General features: G+C 40.8%; 1 long non-coding RNA gene across 2 annotated transcripts in view; it reads left to right on the top strand.

Moving 5' to 3' along the window:
- LOC106500453 (uncharacterized) overlaps nucleotides 1-12,916 on the top strand; it is a 40,279-nt gene that overhangs the window by 4,064 nt on the left and 23,299 nt on the right. The window contains exon 2 of one of the 2 annotated variants that reach the window (XR_010883354.1): nucleotides 7,986-9,503. The exons of the other annotated variant lie outside the window; for it this stretch is intronic. This is a non-coding gene — a long non-coding RNA (uncharacterized lncRNA). Of the gene's footprint in view, nucleotides 1-7,985; nucleotides 9,504-12,916 lie in introns of those variants that run through there. 2 annotated transcript variants of the gene reach the window in all.

Consider the following 12,916-nt stretch of genomic DNA (forward strand, 5'->3'; position numbering starts at 1 on the left):
TTTTAATAATTGAGGATGAAAAACAATAGGGACGCAACAGGGAAAAGAAGGAGCATGTTACATAATCATTGGCATTAACCTCCCAAGGGAAGTTATGCACAACTTCTTAGTAAAGGCATGTTAATTTGTAAACCTGTATAGTAATTGTACTGCCTGGGTATTTTTATTGTATAGTGTTTATTAGTATGACACATACACCAATTTCTATCCTAGAAAAGAACCTTAGAGTCTGAACCTTAAGAAATTGTGACAGAGTGGCAACACAGAAGGATTTAGTCAACATCTTTCACACAAGCTACACCTCAAAATTCTGTAGGTTGTTAATAAAGACTCTTGCAAGGGAGAGCAGTTGGGTTTCAGATGAGATTTCAGTTAAGCCAGAAAGCCAGCAAAGGGATGGACGCAGGCTATTGTATTTATCCAGTCAAAGGTAGACATCTGTTATGTAGACTTGTGCATCTGAATTAGGCTTCCTGTTTTCTTCATGGTAGAGAGAGAGAGGTACTTCTGGGACTTAGTTCCCCCTTTGACCAGCATGGACTGTGCCCTGAATGTGCTTATTTTTTTCTTCTTCTTATAGAAGGAGTAAGGTGGTCAGTGTAAATAGAGATGTCTGCAGTGAAGACGCCTAAAGGTGGGTGAGAGGAGTCCCACCTAAGATGTTTGTTGCATGGCTGGAGACATACAGAGAGACAGTTGCCATGACAGCTATGACCAATTCGATTAAAATGATGAAGAGACCAATGCCAGATTAATGGAAAAAACATGTAGAAAATAAGGTAGATCTTTGAGATGGGTTGAAACAAGCCCACAGTTGGTTGAAAAAAATAATAGCTCTGCTTTGAGTCTTTTGACAGAAATTAGAAGAATTACTAGAAACTAGGGTATCATGATTCTTTTCTCTGTATACTTGATATGCAGAAGCATTTTGCGTCTGCTGGAGCATTACTGTTCAGAGAAGAAAGTAGCTTACAGTAGTCAAAAGAGAGGAAGACTTGGACAGAAACCTCAGAGAAAGTAGAGTCAGGGCCATGAAGCTATGTGGCAGCATTTGTTACATGAAAACTGAGATAGGAAAAGAAAAGTTCGTTCACATCATCCCAGTCCTGTGGCAGGCCACTAGATAGCAGAAAGTGGCAGAGCTCCATTAATTTCATGTGTTTGCTAGGACTGACAGCTAATAAGAAAACTCCTGTGATACACAAGAGAATTAAGCAAAAAAGGTTTGGCAGTATAACTCTTTCACGGTAGGATGTGGATTTTAGGCTGGTTTGCTAAAGATGTGACACTTCTGGAATTTCACGCTGTCTGTCCCTTGGCAATAATTTCGAACCCCATTGGCCAATTTCAACCACATGTGACAAAAGGATGGAAGTCTTAATAATAATTGAGTTCCTTTTAGTTTTGTAGTAAGTAGCAGGGTAGAAAAGATGGGCTCAGCTGGTGCCCCAGTGGAGCACAAGGCAGGCAGAACATAGCTGTTAAACAGTTCATCTGGCAGCAGGCTGGCCAATCTGCATGCATGAAATGACTGACCGCCCGCACTTACTGCTACTTGCAGCACCTACTTCTGTGCACAGTTGCAGTGTCATATGTGACACATAGGCTGTTCTGTTTATTGCAGTGATGAAGGCTAAGGGGAAACGGATACAAAACCATAGGATATGAGGCTTCAGTAGTTTGATCCAAACAGTTGTATCAATTCAGCCTGTAACTGGGCATAGCCATAAATTTAAGTCATGCTGGTATATATTAGTGGCCTTTGTTTATAGATACTTTTCTGACTTAAACTGTCAGTTTCAAGTAAGGGAGCTATTGTGCAGCTTTTTGCACAGTTTAGATGCCCAAACTGTTAGATGAAACAAAGCTCAGTCTGCTACATATTAACGGCTTGCCCAGCATTTTAGATTTCTTAGACATCTTGGTTCCAGTTCTGCAGTGTGAGGTACTAGAAGGTGAATTGGCTTTAACAATCCACTCCTGTAAACACAGTCATCCAGAACAGAAGTTAGTTATATCTAAAGAGTGTTTCTTAAAGTATCATAATCCTTTCCAGGATTCTGTTGAACAGTCTTTTGAATAGTGCCATGATCAATGGCAATGAAGGTGGTTATGTTTGGAGGAAAATGCACTGAAAATCTGTGTGCTGGTATATATTTAAAAAGCAAGAGTGCAAGTCAGGAGTGAGGAGTTAAGCACACTGGTGTCTACGCATCTGTATTAGAAGAACAATTTCTGTCATTTATAGATAAATTCTAAAACCTCGGTCACTGCATGTGTATAAAGTTCTGAGTAAATAGGAGAGATATAGTAAATGGCAAGAAATAACTACAAATGAAAGTTTAGCCAAAGTTCCTAATGAGAACTTGCAAAAATATTTAAGGAGAACAAGAAAGTTAAATAAAGTATGCTGGTGATCATTGTGAATCCCCTTTCTTTTCCCTTTCTTTTTCCTTTCTGGTCCTCTAATGTGATTACTATAGGATATATGCAGTGGTTTCCATGTGAACAACTTAATCTGGCTCTCATTACAAGTGTAAAATTGGGAATCTTTTTTTAACTTTAAATTTGGACTGTACTTGGAAGATGTGCATTTGTTAATTTTTTTCATGCATCTAATAAATGAGAAACACAATAGTGTCAGAACAGTGTGTCAGTGGCACAAAAAACAGCATTTCATAAAAGAACAAACATTGGTATCATAGCTTTGGTTAAACATATTTTAAATTATTATAACATCCCATTCACATTCTCTGGGGAAATACTCACTGCCTGCATTTAAACATCTAACTTAGATGACTAAATTAGGAAGCTCATCTCCCTAGATGCTTTGCATAGTCAAAGGGAGAGAGAGGATCCTCCAGAGAGCAATTCAGACTGTGTAAGCTAGGCTTCTGCTCTGAATTATCATCTGGAGCAGCCTCTTCAACTTTGAATGCTTTTTTGCTGTTCTTTGCATCTTTTCCTTGGCAACAAAAGTGACTTAACAGGTCCCTGCCCCTTAGCACTTGTTCTTGCCCTCTACTTTTGCTTATCACTCTGTCCCTTGTGCTAGTACAGCTGTTTATGTGGTGGCAGTGTAGACTGAGTTGGTGAAATGATCTGGGTTAAATAGGATCCTGTGAAAGAAAGTGTTAGTTTTAACCTAGATCACATCTCTGTCAGAATTATGATGTGACCTTGTAAACAGTTAAACCTTCCTATCTGAGGAAATGATGAGCTTTAGCAAGAGACAGAAAGGAGTTGCTGGATACAGGGACCTGTTTGCCACCAAGAAAAAGATACATTCCACTTAGGGATGTAAGTTAAGGAGACCAAACATCCTTCTCTCAGCCTCATTCTGTTTATGTACCTGATTTTTATACCCATTATAGTTTCACAAATATAATGTAAGTTAATTATGATTTACATCACTAAGAAAGAGATAATCTAGCCTTGTATCTCTGCTATACATATAAAAATGGTCATAATATAAACAAAATAGCTTATAGGATTTACAAATGTACCATGAAAAGGCATGCTAAACTTATAAATAAACCTAAAAGCACAGTGTAGACACTAATATAGAGCAACTGCAATCAAGTTTGAGTAGCTTAAGAAGTTCCCCACCCTTCTGCCAAGAGTTGCTAATATTTTATCAGAGACCCTGAATGCAATTTACCTAACCTTAGTGGTCTACAGTGCAAACATCCACACATAAGCTAGTTGCCTTCTACTCCCTTTAAAATCAGTGAAAAAAATAATCTTTTAGGTTGTGATTCATATGACCAGTATTCAGTATCTGCCATAGGACAAAAATGAATCCTATGAGGGCCTGCTGACTCCATTGATTAGAGAGAGAGGTGGGTTGACCACCTCAGATATGAAATACCTGCCTTCGGCCAGCTGACTCCCACCCACAGTCCATGTGGGTGTTCCTTGTATGTGGCACTGCAGACTAAAACAAGATAGTTCAATTGCCTTCTGTTCTACCCTCTAAAACCACTCACACTCTGCTGCAAGCACATGACAAATTAAAACTTCATTTTCTGATTAGATTTATTAAAAGCCATCCTAGTTCAGAGGGATTTGGTGCCACTAACGACCACCATTAGGAACCCCTTTCCAGTCTCTAGTAGTAAGATAATTCATTTTGTTGTAGAATTAACGATCATGGTCTAAAACAGTGTTCTTTTAAAACAAGCATGTATTAGGGGCGTTGGCCACAAACCCAATAAAGCAAGAGAACTGCTAATTGTTTTTAATAGTTATTTATTTTTAAATGGCATCTTGGATGTTGTGTTTTGAAGTTCAGTAGTCATCAGGATAGACTTCTAATAACCTGTGAAGGGAATGTTTAATTGTATTGATCTGTGACCTTCCATATCTTTACCTGGCTGCTTCCTTCTTTTAGCTGAAGTGCTCACCTCTTTCTGGTCCTTCTACATGAAAGTGAAAACGTTCCTAAAGAACCAAACAAGGAAGGAATAAACTAAAATCCACAAGGAGCATAGCTGAAGCTGAACTTCCCTCTATGTGCTGTTATCTTCTTGGGTGAATTTCCTCATTCAAATCATTTTTCCTATCACCCTAAAAGAAAGAATGGGGTCAGGGGGAAGTGTTGTGTTTAGTCTTAATGTTCACTGTATTTTTAAGTGAAGCTACAAAGTAAGCCTTAGCTCTTCACATGCTCTTACAGTGGAGAAATGTATGTGTGATGAGGGTACTTCCGCATAAGAAAGTGTAAGATTGGGGCTTCCATCATTGCAGGCCACAAAAGAAGACCAAAGGTTTTAAAAAAGGTTGGTTCCAAAAGCACAGTAGAATAATTTTCTACACAGCTTTCTCAAGATGTGGAAGATGATCCTGTGCTGTTTCTCTTGGTCACCTTTGCCCTTTGGATTCTGGGCTTCCATTTTGCTGACAAACCAAAAAAAATCCAAAAACCTCCCTCCTAATGGAGCAGTCATTGAGACCTTTCTAGATTATGAAAGCAGCCCCAAGCACCACTCTTCTGTGCAGTGACAGGTGCTGTGAGCAGACTCCTTGCACCATTATTTGCAAATGGCTCCAAAGGGTATGTCTACATAAGAGAGGGAGTGATTCTCCAACCCAAGGCTCTTTGGTGCACACTGGCTCACATCCAAGCTGCTTAGGGGTAGTACACACTGCCCTGTCCACCCTACATCATTCTGTACCCTGAGTCTTACCAGTGCACCTTGTAGTGTCCCCCTGCTCCTACAACAGAATTATTATTTGTATGTGTTTTTTTCAGCTTATAGTGTGGTATGTGAGGGCTGTACAGCAAGCTACCAGAGTAATGTTAGTATAGCTTGAAACTGAATATATGTATTATATGCCCTAGGCTGTGAGTGAGGGTATTTGGGTGTTTTTGAGAGTGCAGAACCTGCTGGGATAGTATTAAGAGACACATGGGTTTCAGGGAGACAAGCATACTATGTTCTTGGCCATGTTGCTGTCTGGGAGTAATCCCCGGGGGTGAATTACCCAAGATCCATGGTTTGTCTTGAATACACAGGATGTACTGAAAGAGAGCCCCAGGGAGAGACCTAACAGTTAAACAGTAGGGACAACTGGGTCCAGTGCTCAAGCTTGGTCCTTGACCTCAGTGTAGGGTACAGTGCAGACGTGTATTAAATGTCCAGTTTTAGTCCTGTGGTAGAGTGAGTACAACATAAGTACAAAGGTTCATAAAGACTAGCTAAGTACCTCCATTAATTGTGTACAGACTGAGAACAGAAACGGCTAATGCCATGTATTACAAGCACCTTAGTATTCCATACATACTGCTGTAATAAAGAAGCTTACATTCCTAGTTAGTAGCTGTCCCTGCAACTCAGCAGAGCTTTGGCTGGCTCTTAGGTCCAAAAATAAGATTCTCCTCACTGAGATACCTTATAGTTCAGTGATATTCTCAGTAGGAATTGAATATAAAAGTGGAATAGATTATATTAATTGTTGTGTAGATGTTTTTTATCCATTGCATAGGAAACTTTCATTATATTCTTCATTGCACCATATGGCATCCAAGTATAATGTGATAAAATTACTAATACAGGACAGTAAATAACATTATGATTATGTGTTATGGGTGCCACCTCATACATGCACAATATGTAATTATAGGTGGAGTGAATAATGGAAATTTGAGTTTTGTATATAGGAATATACTACAAAGGACACAATTTGTCTTTGGGGGGGGGGGGAATTGTCTCGTCTAACTTTATCCATTTATAAAAGTAGGTGTCCACACTAAGCCAGTCATCTGTGATTGCGTCTGTGATCAGTGGAGAGGTACAGGCACTTCAAAGGATGAATAGCCCCTCCAGTCTGAGACAGGCATTTCCAGATGAATGAATCTGAAAATCTCACACAAACAGAAAATCTTCAGCAACATCTTCCAGAGGGAAAAAGAGAGTATGTCCAGGAAAACCTGGTCAGATATGGTAACCTTTATCAAAAGAATCTTCAAATCTGTTCTCCACTTCAGTGGAGGATCATCAATAGCAAAGCTTTTAATAATGTTTATTTAAGTCATTTTTTACACCTTCCAGTAATGAAGGTTTCACCATTTCTCTAGGCAATCTATACCAATGCTTATTTTTCCTTAACACTGGAAAATTGTCTAATGGTTTAATGTAGATCTCCTTTGCTGCAATTTATCCCCATTGTTTGTTGTCCTAATGGACACAAACAATAGTTTATTTCATTCTCCACTGCAACTACTTTTTATGTATTTAAAGATTATTATTTTTTCCCCTCAGTTTTCTCTATTCTTGACATCATTTGAATCTTAATACTGAGCTAAAGTATTGCCATGATACTAATAGGATTTATGTACAGTTAAACCTTTCAGACAAAGGGTCAGTGGAGTTTCTTGAGCTGGGGGGGGAGACAGTCTTTCTCCCACTCGTCCTTCACTGAGCCCCCTGCTCTGCAGCCAGTTTGACCTGTCCCTGGAGAGTGTGTCCATCACACTGTAATGGAGGTTGCAAGACTGCAAGACAAGGTGACACTGGGGCCTTGGGGCTTCTTTTTCCTTCATCATTACATGAATTTAGAAAGTAACTCAGACCAACTCCTTCCTTACTCCCTCTTGACACCCAGTAATCTAGGTGATCCAGTGATCAGATCCACTGACCCCATAATGACACTGCTTTTTCTTGGTACACTTAGAGTTGCAGTACCATTGTGCTGTTAGTCCGTCACTCATCACTAACTTAGATTGAGCAATCCCAGTTCCTTCTGTCCTTTCTGATAAATCATGGTGGGGAGGGAGGGGAGGAGCCAAGTGTTTGAGATTGTTTCTGTCACTCTTTATGGACTCTTAGCTGGTTCACATCTTTCTAAGACATGATGCCCACACTCAATAGTGAAAATTTTGAGGCTTGTTAGGCAGAGTTTGTAACATAATGTAGTTTTTGACTCATTATCTTTCCTTTTTCCTTCACTTGCTGTTTTCACTGAGGTTCTAAACTTTCTCAGTTCTTTAGAGTGATACTTTCATAATTTCTCCAAAACACTGAACAAAAATCCATCCATTTCGTTTGTGTGTACTGCAATCTGCTTAAGGATCTTTGTAAGTTACTCTTAATGCAGAACATTTCACAGGACTATACATTATACCACAAAATTATTCTTAACATGTTAATTTAAAACATATTTTTCTTTAGATTAGTTCATAAAGAGAGAGGAAGGAAGATATTTAGCTCCAGACAGCACTTGCACTAGAAATAAGTTATTTCTGTACTGCATCCTTCCTTTGAAATATCACTAAATGATTTCCAGAGAGAGGAAGAATGTAATTTAATGATCCCTTGCACAGCTCTAACACCTTTCATCAGAGCATCTCAAAGCATTTCAGACAAGCCTGAAAGCTTGTCTGTTTTTCCCAACTATATCAGTTGGCCTAATAAAAGATATTATGTCTTCCTATGCACCTTGTATTGTTTAGCACTCAAAGCATTATCATACTTGTTTTACAGATAACTAAGAAGAGGCTCAAAGAATCCATGTAGTTTCATTTCAAACAATGAATCTAAGATGAACAGTGGGGGGTCCCATTTTCACAGAGTCTCCAGGACTTCCAGAATAAATGTTCTCAGATTACAGTCAGACATGTGGAGCAAAGTCTTCATCCCACTGGCATCAGTGGCAAAATTCCCATTGATCTGAATACAGCTGAAATTCTGTGCTAGCATTTCTAACTGCTGCCTGCCAAATTCAACTCCAGACCTGCACATCCTTCCTGTCTTATGCCTCCCCATTAGCAAGGAAGGTTCTGCAGTCCACGTCGTATCTGCTGTTATGTTCTCAAGACTTGATCAAGGCAAATCCGAGTGAGGAATGAGAGACCCCAGCAACAGTGGAGGTCACTGCACAGTGCCTGTACTGTGTGGCATTAACAGCCTCCTTGCAGTTACTGCAGATGGATCCATCTGCCTTTTGTGTGCACATCCTGTGCTGATGAAATGGGCCATACGAAGAGCCATTTGAACCAGCTTGCCCTGACATGTGCACATGTGCTGTCCTCACTTAAAAGTGCACCACGTTACAAGTGTTCTGCCAACACCACCACAAAGACTGTGTCACGTCTCTGCTATCATATTTGACCTTCTCTAATTAAAGGAGAGTCTAATCTTTTTGAGAAAATCGAGAGACCTTTTCCAGCTCCATTTTAGTTAAGACTGTGGCTTTGGACGTACAGCACCCAAAAGCAAGTATTGCCTTAGGGAATACAATCTCAAGAAATGATCAAGAAGTCTTTCTACTATAGTGTCTCTGGAATATGCACTGTCATCAGAAGCTATATTCTGCAAAAGAAATATAAGCACTTTAAAATATAGATTAAAAAAAGGAACATAGTAGGGAGAAAATGCCTGGGTACGTGGCGTACTGGTGTTGGTGTTCTGTTATTAAAGATTGCTGAATATTGTCCTGGTGAGAAAATGAGGATATGTTAATTCTTGCTCCCTATATTGTCCATTTGACCTTTGTTGCAGGAGTCTTCTCACATTGATTCAGATATGGCCACCCAGTTTTAGTATATTCTTGATGATTTTCTAGCAAAATACTCAGTGAATTCTCTGATTATTGTGGTAGACTGAGAACAGAAAGCTCTTGCTCATCTGATATTTGTTGTCTACAGCTGTCTTTCCCTCTTTCATAGGTATTTCAGGTTACAGATAAGCTAGAGGAAAAAAAGGTAGTTTTTCCTACTACCAATTCGAATTTGAAGCTAAACAACACAGAACAAATGAGATCTGAGAGTAACTCCTAGTCTCACAGAAATATTCATATGTCTTTTTGGCTGAATTAAATGTTGGTATTTCTGTTACATCTGGTATTATGAGCTGCTTGCAAATCTTTATATCTGATCATTCTCTCATCATGTTGGAAAACAATATGTGGGAGTTTCTTTCCATGCTAGATCTTTGTGGGTTACTTGCTAGTAAACTAATTTTACGTGACTCAGATTTAAATAATAAAAAGGCTTAACTCCAGTCTGAGAAGAGTTTATTGTCCACAACTGTAGCCTAGAGACAAACTCCGACACCTTTGGGACTCAGCTGAGGCAGCAATTAGGCAGCATTTTATTGTGATGCAGTGAGTGCGCAAAAGATGAAGCTGGACTACTCTCAAGAGCTTAGAAACAAAATTGGCTTCCTGGAGAGAGAACATAAGAAATCTGGCAACCTAAAAATATTTAAAGAGCTTAGGGCTCCCAGGGGAGAATTTCAAGCTATTGAAGTGGAAAAGACTGAGCATTTGCTAAGATTGAAAAAAAAGGGGAGGGGGGGGTTACATGAAAAACGACAAAGTGTACAGATTTTTTTTTACTGTAGCATGTTTCAAAGGGGAAACTATAATAAACCTGAAATCAATCTGTAGCAAAGACTTCAATGCGGTGTTCCAAATCAAAAAGCCTGGGTTTGAAAAGAAGAGTCGAAAGATTTTTTTTTTTTTTCATTTCAGAATTATAAGTGATTGAGGCCAAGAAACCATTAAATGAGGTGAAAGGTCTAGTCTAGAGGGCATCTTGAGCAAGTCTAATGAAGTCATGGTTGTTTCAGTGGCCACATTCCCAGAGGGTTTTGCTGCATCTGTCCCTATGTCTCTCTGTTCCTCCTCTGACTCTGGTTCCCTGGCCTCTGCTGTTACGTGCCAGAGCGTGCCACACCAGGCACCCCACGTAGTCCGGCTTGTAGCGTGTAGTGTCCCTGTGTCAAAGCAAAGAACATACGAAATGTGATTTATCTCACCTGTCATTTGATGGCTGTCGTATAGACGTTTGCCTGCGAGCTAGTCATGCCTACCTCCCTTTATTGTCAACGTAAAGCAGCAGGAACTTAGAAAGCACAATTTAACTCAACTGAGTGTAAACTTCTAACGTAGGTCAGGTGAATCATATGCTAAAAGTGCCTATTTCTTTGTGACTTAAAAGGAAGCCCTAAGGTGATTAGCTCACAAACGGACACCTACAGTTTAAACATCTACATTTGTTCAGCAAACTCTACCCACGCAACTAACATTACTCCAGTGCAGATTACATATCAGAGGTTTCTCCGCTATGTTCCGGCTGTCCCCTCACACACCCTGTATTTTGACCCATATCCAGGACTAGGACAAATTAGCTGAAACACTACCACTGTCTCAACACTACCAAGAGGCCTTGTTGCAGCCTCTTCCCTTTGCTGTCACCATTCCTCGGCATTGCCCCAGCAGCCCTGTCCATGCCACTGCCCCCTCCAGCCTGCCCCAGCCCCTTGCTGTTTTCGCCACGTGCTGCAGGTTTCAGGGCTGAGGTGCTGCTGATGGTAAGGAGGTGATGGGGAGGACATGCCACCAGGGAGAGCTGCAGTGAGGTGGGGAGCACTAGGAGACCTTGCACACCTTGGTGGGTCTCAGTAGCCCAGTGCATAGCACAGATATTCACAGGGCAGTGCTGCTGCCTGCCATTCGCAGCAGTAGGCGCTACGGGTGTAATGCAGTGGAGGGATATAGATCTTTTCGCTGTTGCCTGGCATCTCCACCTGGGGTCCTGGAGCAAGACCACATGGGGCTGCACTGCAGGTAGGAAGTGTGACACATATTATGGCCCTGTCGTGAAAAAAACTCTGCCAGGAAACACATCCCAACTGCATTACTGCCTCACCTCAGTCATACAACTCCACTCCCATGGTGTCATGTGTCAGAGACAAGTCCATTAAATGACAACAGAAACCCCAGAAGATCTCAGAAGGATTTGTGCACCAAGGGGCAGGGTCAGATGCCTGGTCAAAGTGGAAAGTCTTGCTCTGTTCTGTATCTGAGTAAACTTCATCTGCGCAAAGTTTAGATGTCTCTGTTGACTGACAGAGCTATACCAGGAGAAAAAATTAATCCATGATTTTTAAATAGGGCCTTGAGTGCCTGTTCTATGCTGAATATATTCAATTCTTTCTCATAATTTTAAGGCTACCCTATCAGGTATTTAGCAATATAGACTATCCATTAGGTTGTTCCATTGCTAGTCTGGAAGTTTCTACACTCTCTGGCTGTGATTTTTTGTAGGGCAGCCAAGGTTCACTGCTGTGAATGTTAGTGTGGCTACATAAGGGCCCCATGTCAGCAAATGCAAGGTTTGCTGCAGGCTGCCTGGTATTCCAGGCCTTTGTTGAGCCATATGCACAGCGCTGTACATATTGTAAAGCCCTCCTGTTCATCCTACTCTTGATTATTGCTAAATTGCCCAGAATACATCTTTTTTGTTTGTCAGAAATTAGGCACCTCTGGTAAACAATAAACAGCAGGAAAAAGGATGGGATTATTCTCTCTGAAGCGCACCAGCATAGCAGCCAATTTCTGGCTACACCATTCAGAGAGCAGCAAGCAAAGTGCTGGCTGGTGTGCAAATGTAGCAGCAAACACAGCTCTCCCCAGAGAGGCTGAGCTCTAACGTGCACAGATACCACGGAGCAGTTCTGGATGAGCAGAGGACATGCGTAGCTTAGGAGACTGCTTCTGATATTCTGTGCTGCAAGGCCAGGTGTCTATTCAAGGCAATTCCTGCTTCAGCAGTGTCTGCTAGGAATATGATACACATCTATACTGGGTTTCTGTACGTCCGAAAGACCTAGTGTAAATGCGCTCACGTGGTCTGTGGGAGAGAAGGTTTTGACGCAATACCCAGGACTGGCACCTCAGCCGCTACCACATCCATCAGTGATCAGGAGCAATACACCCCTGATGCTGAAGAGGGGACCATGCTGAGGAGCCACTCAGATACACCTGTAGTGGAGGTCAGGTTCAGTGATATGTGGGGACATACAGCATGGCCTATGAAGTGAGAAGGGCATACCTTAAGCCAGTTGTGATGCTGATGACAATCTGCAGTCTTGGAATCAGGGCTTCACATGAGCAATCCGGAGCCACGTGCCCTTCTGCAGCACACCAGTTGTCAGTGGAAGGGAATCTGCAAAAAAAGCACAGCTTCCAGCAGGACTTGAAAGAAGCAGGTGTAGTCAATTGTCATATTATTGGGTGATAAGAAAACAAACTTTTTTTTATGTCTGCCAAGATTCTCTAGTGGCTAGCTTGTCAGTTATGTAACCCTCTAGTTCATGCTGCTATCATGATTTACCAGTAGTATTGATGACAACAGACCTTAGACAGCTTTTTGACCCTCAGAAGCACTGAAAATCTGGGCTATGTTGCACTAAGCATGCTGCAAACCTGTAGAAAGGTCTGAGATTCTTCCATGAACTCTGCTTGTGGCCATACATTTAGTGTTTTCAGATTAACCAAAATCTGAGATATGCAGTGATTTAAAAATTAAGCAGACTTTTCTGAAAGTAAAATGCTTTTTTTTTTTTCTTTATGTTGCATATCTCATAAATAGCTGGCTCAAAACACAAGCTTATTATATAGTAGAGAT

Source organism: Apteryx mantelli, chromosome 1, assembly GCF_036417845.1.
Source record: "Apteryx mantelli isolate bAptMan1 chromosome 1, bAptMan1.hap1, whole genome shotgun sequence".
Taxonomy (NCBI): domain Eukaryota; kingdom Metazoa; phylum Chordata; class Aves; order Apterygiformes; family Apterygidae; genus Apteryx; species Apteryx mantelli.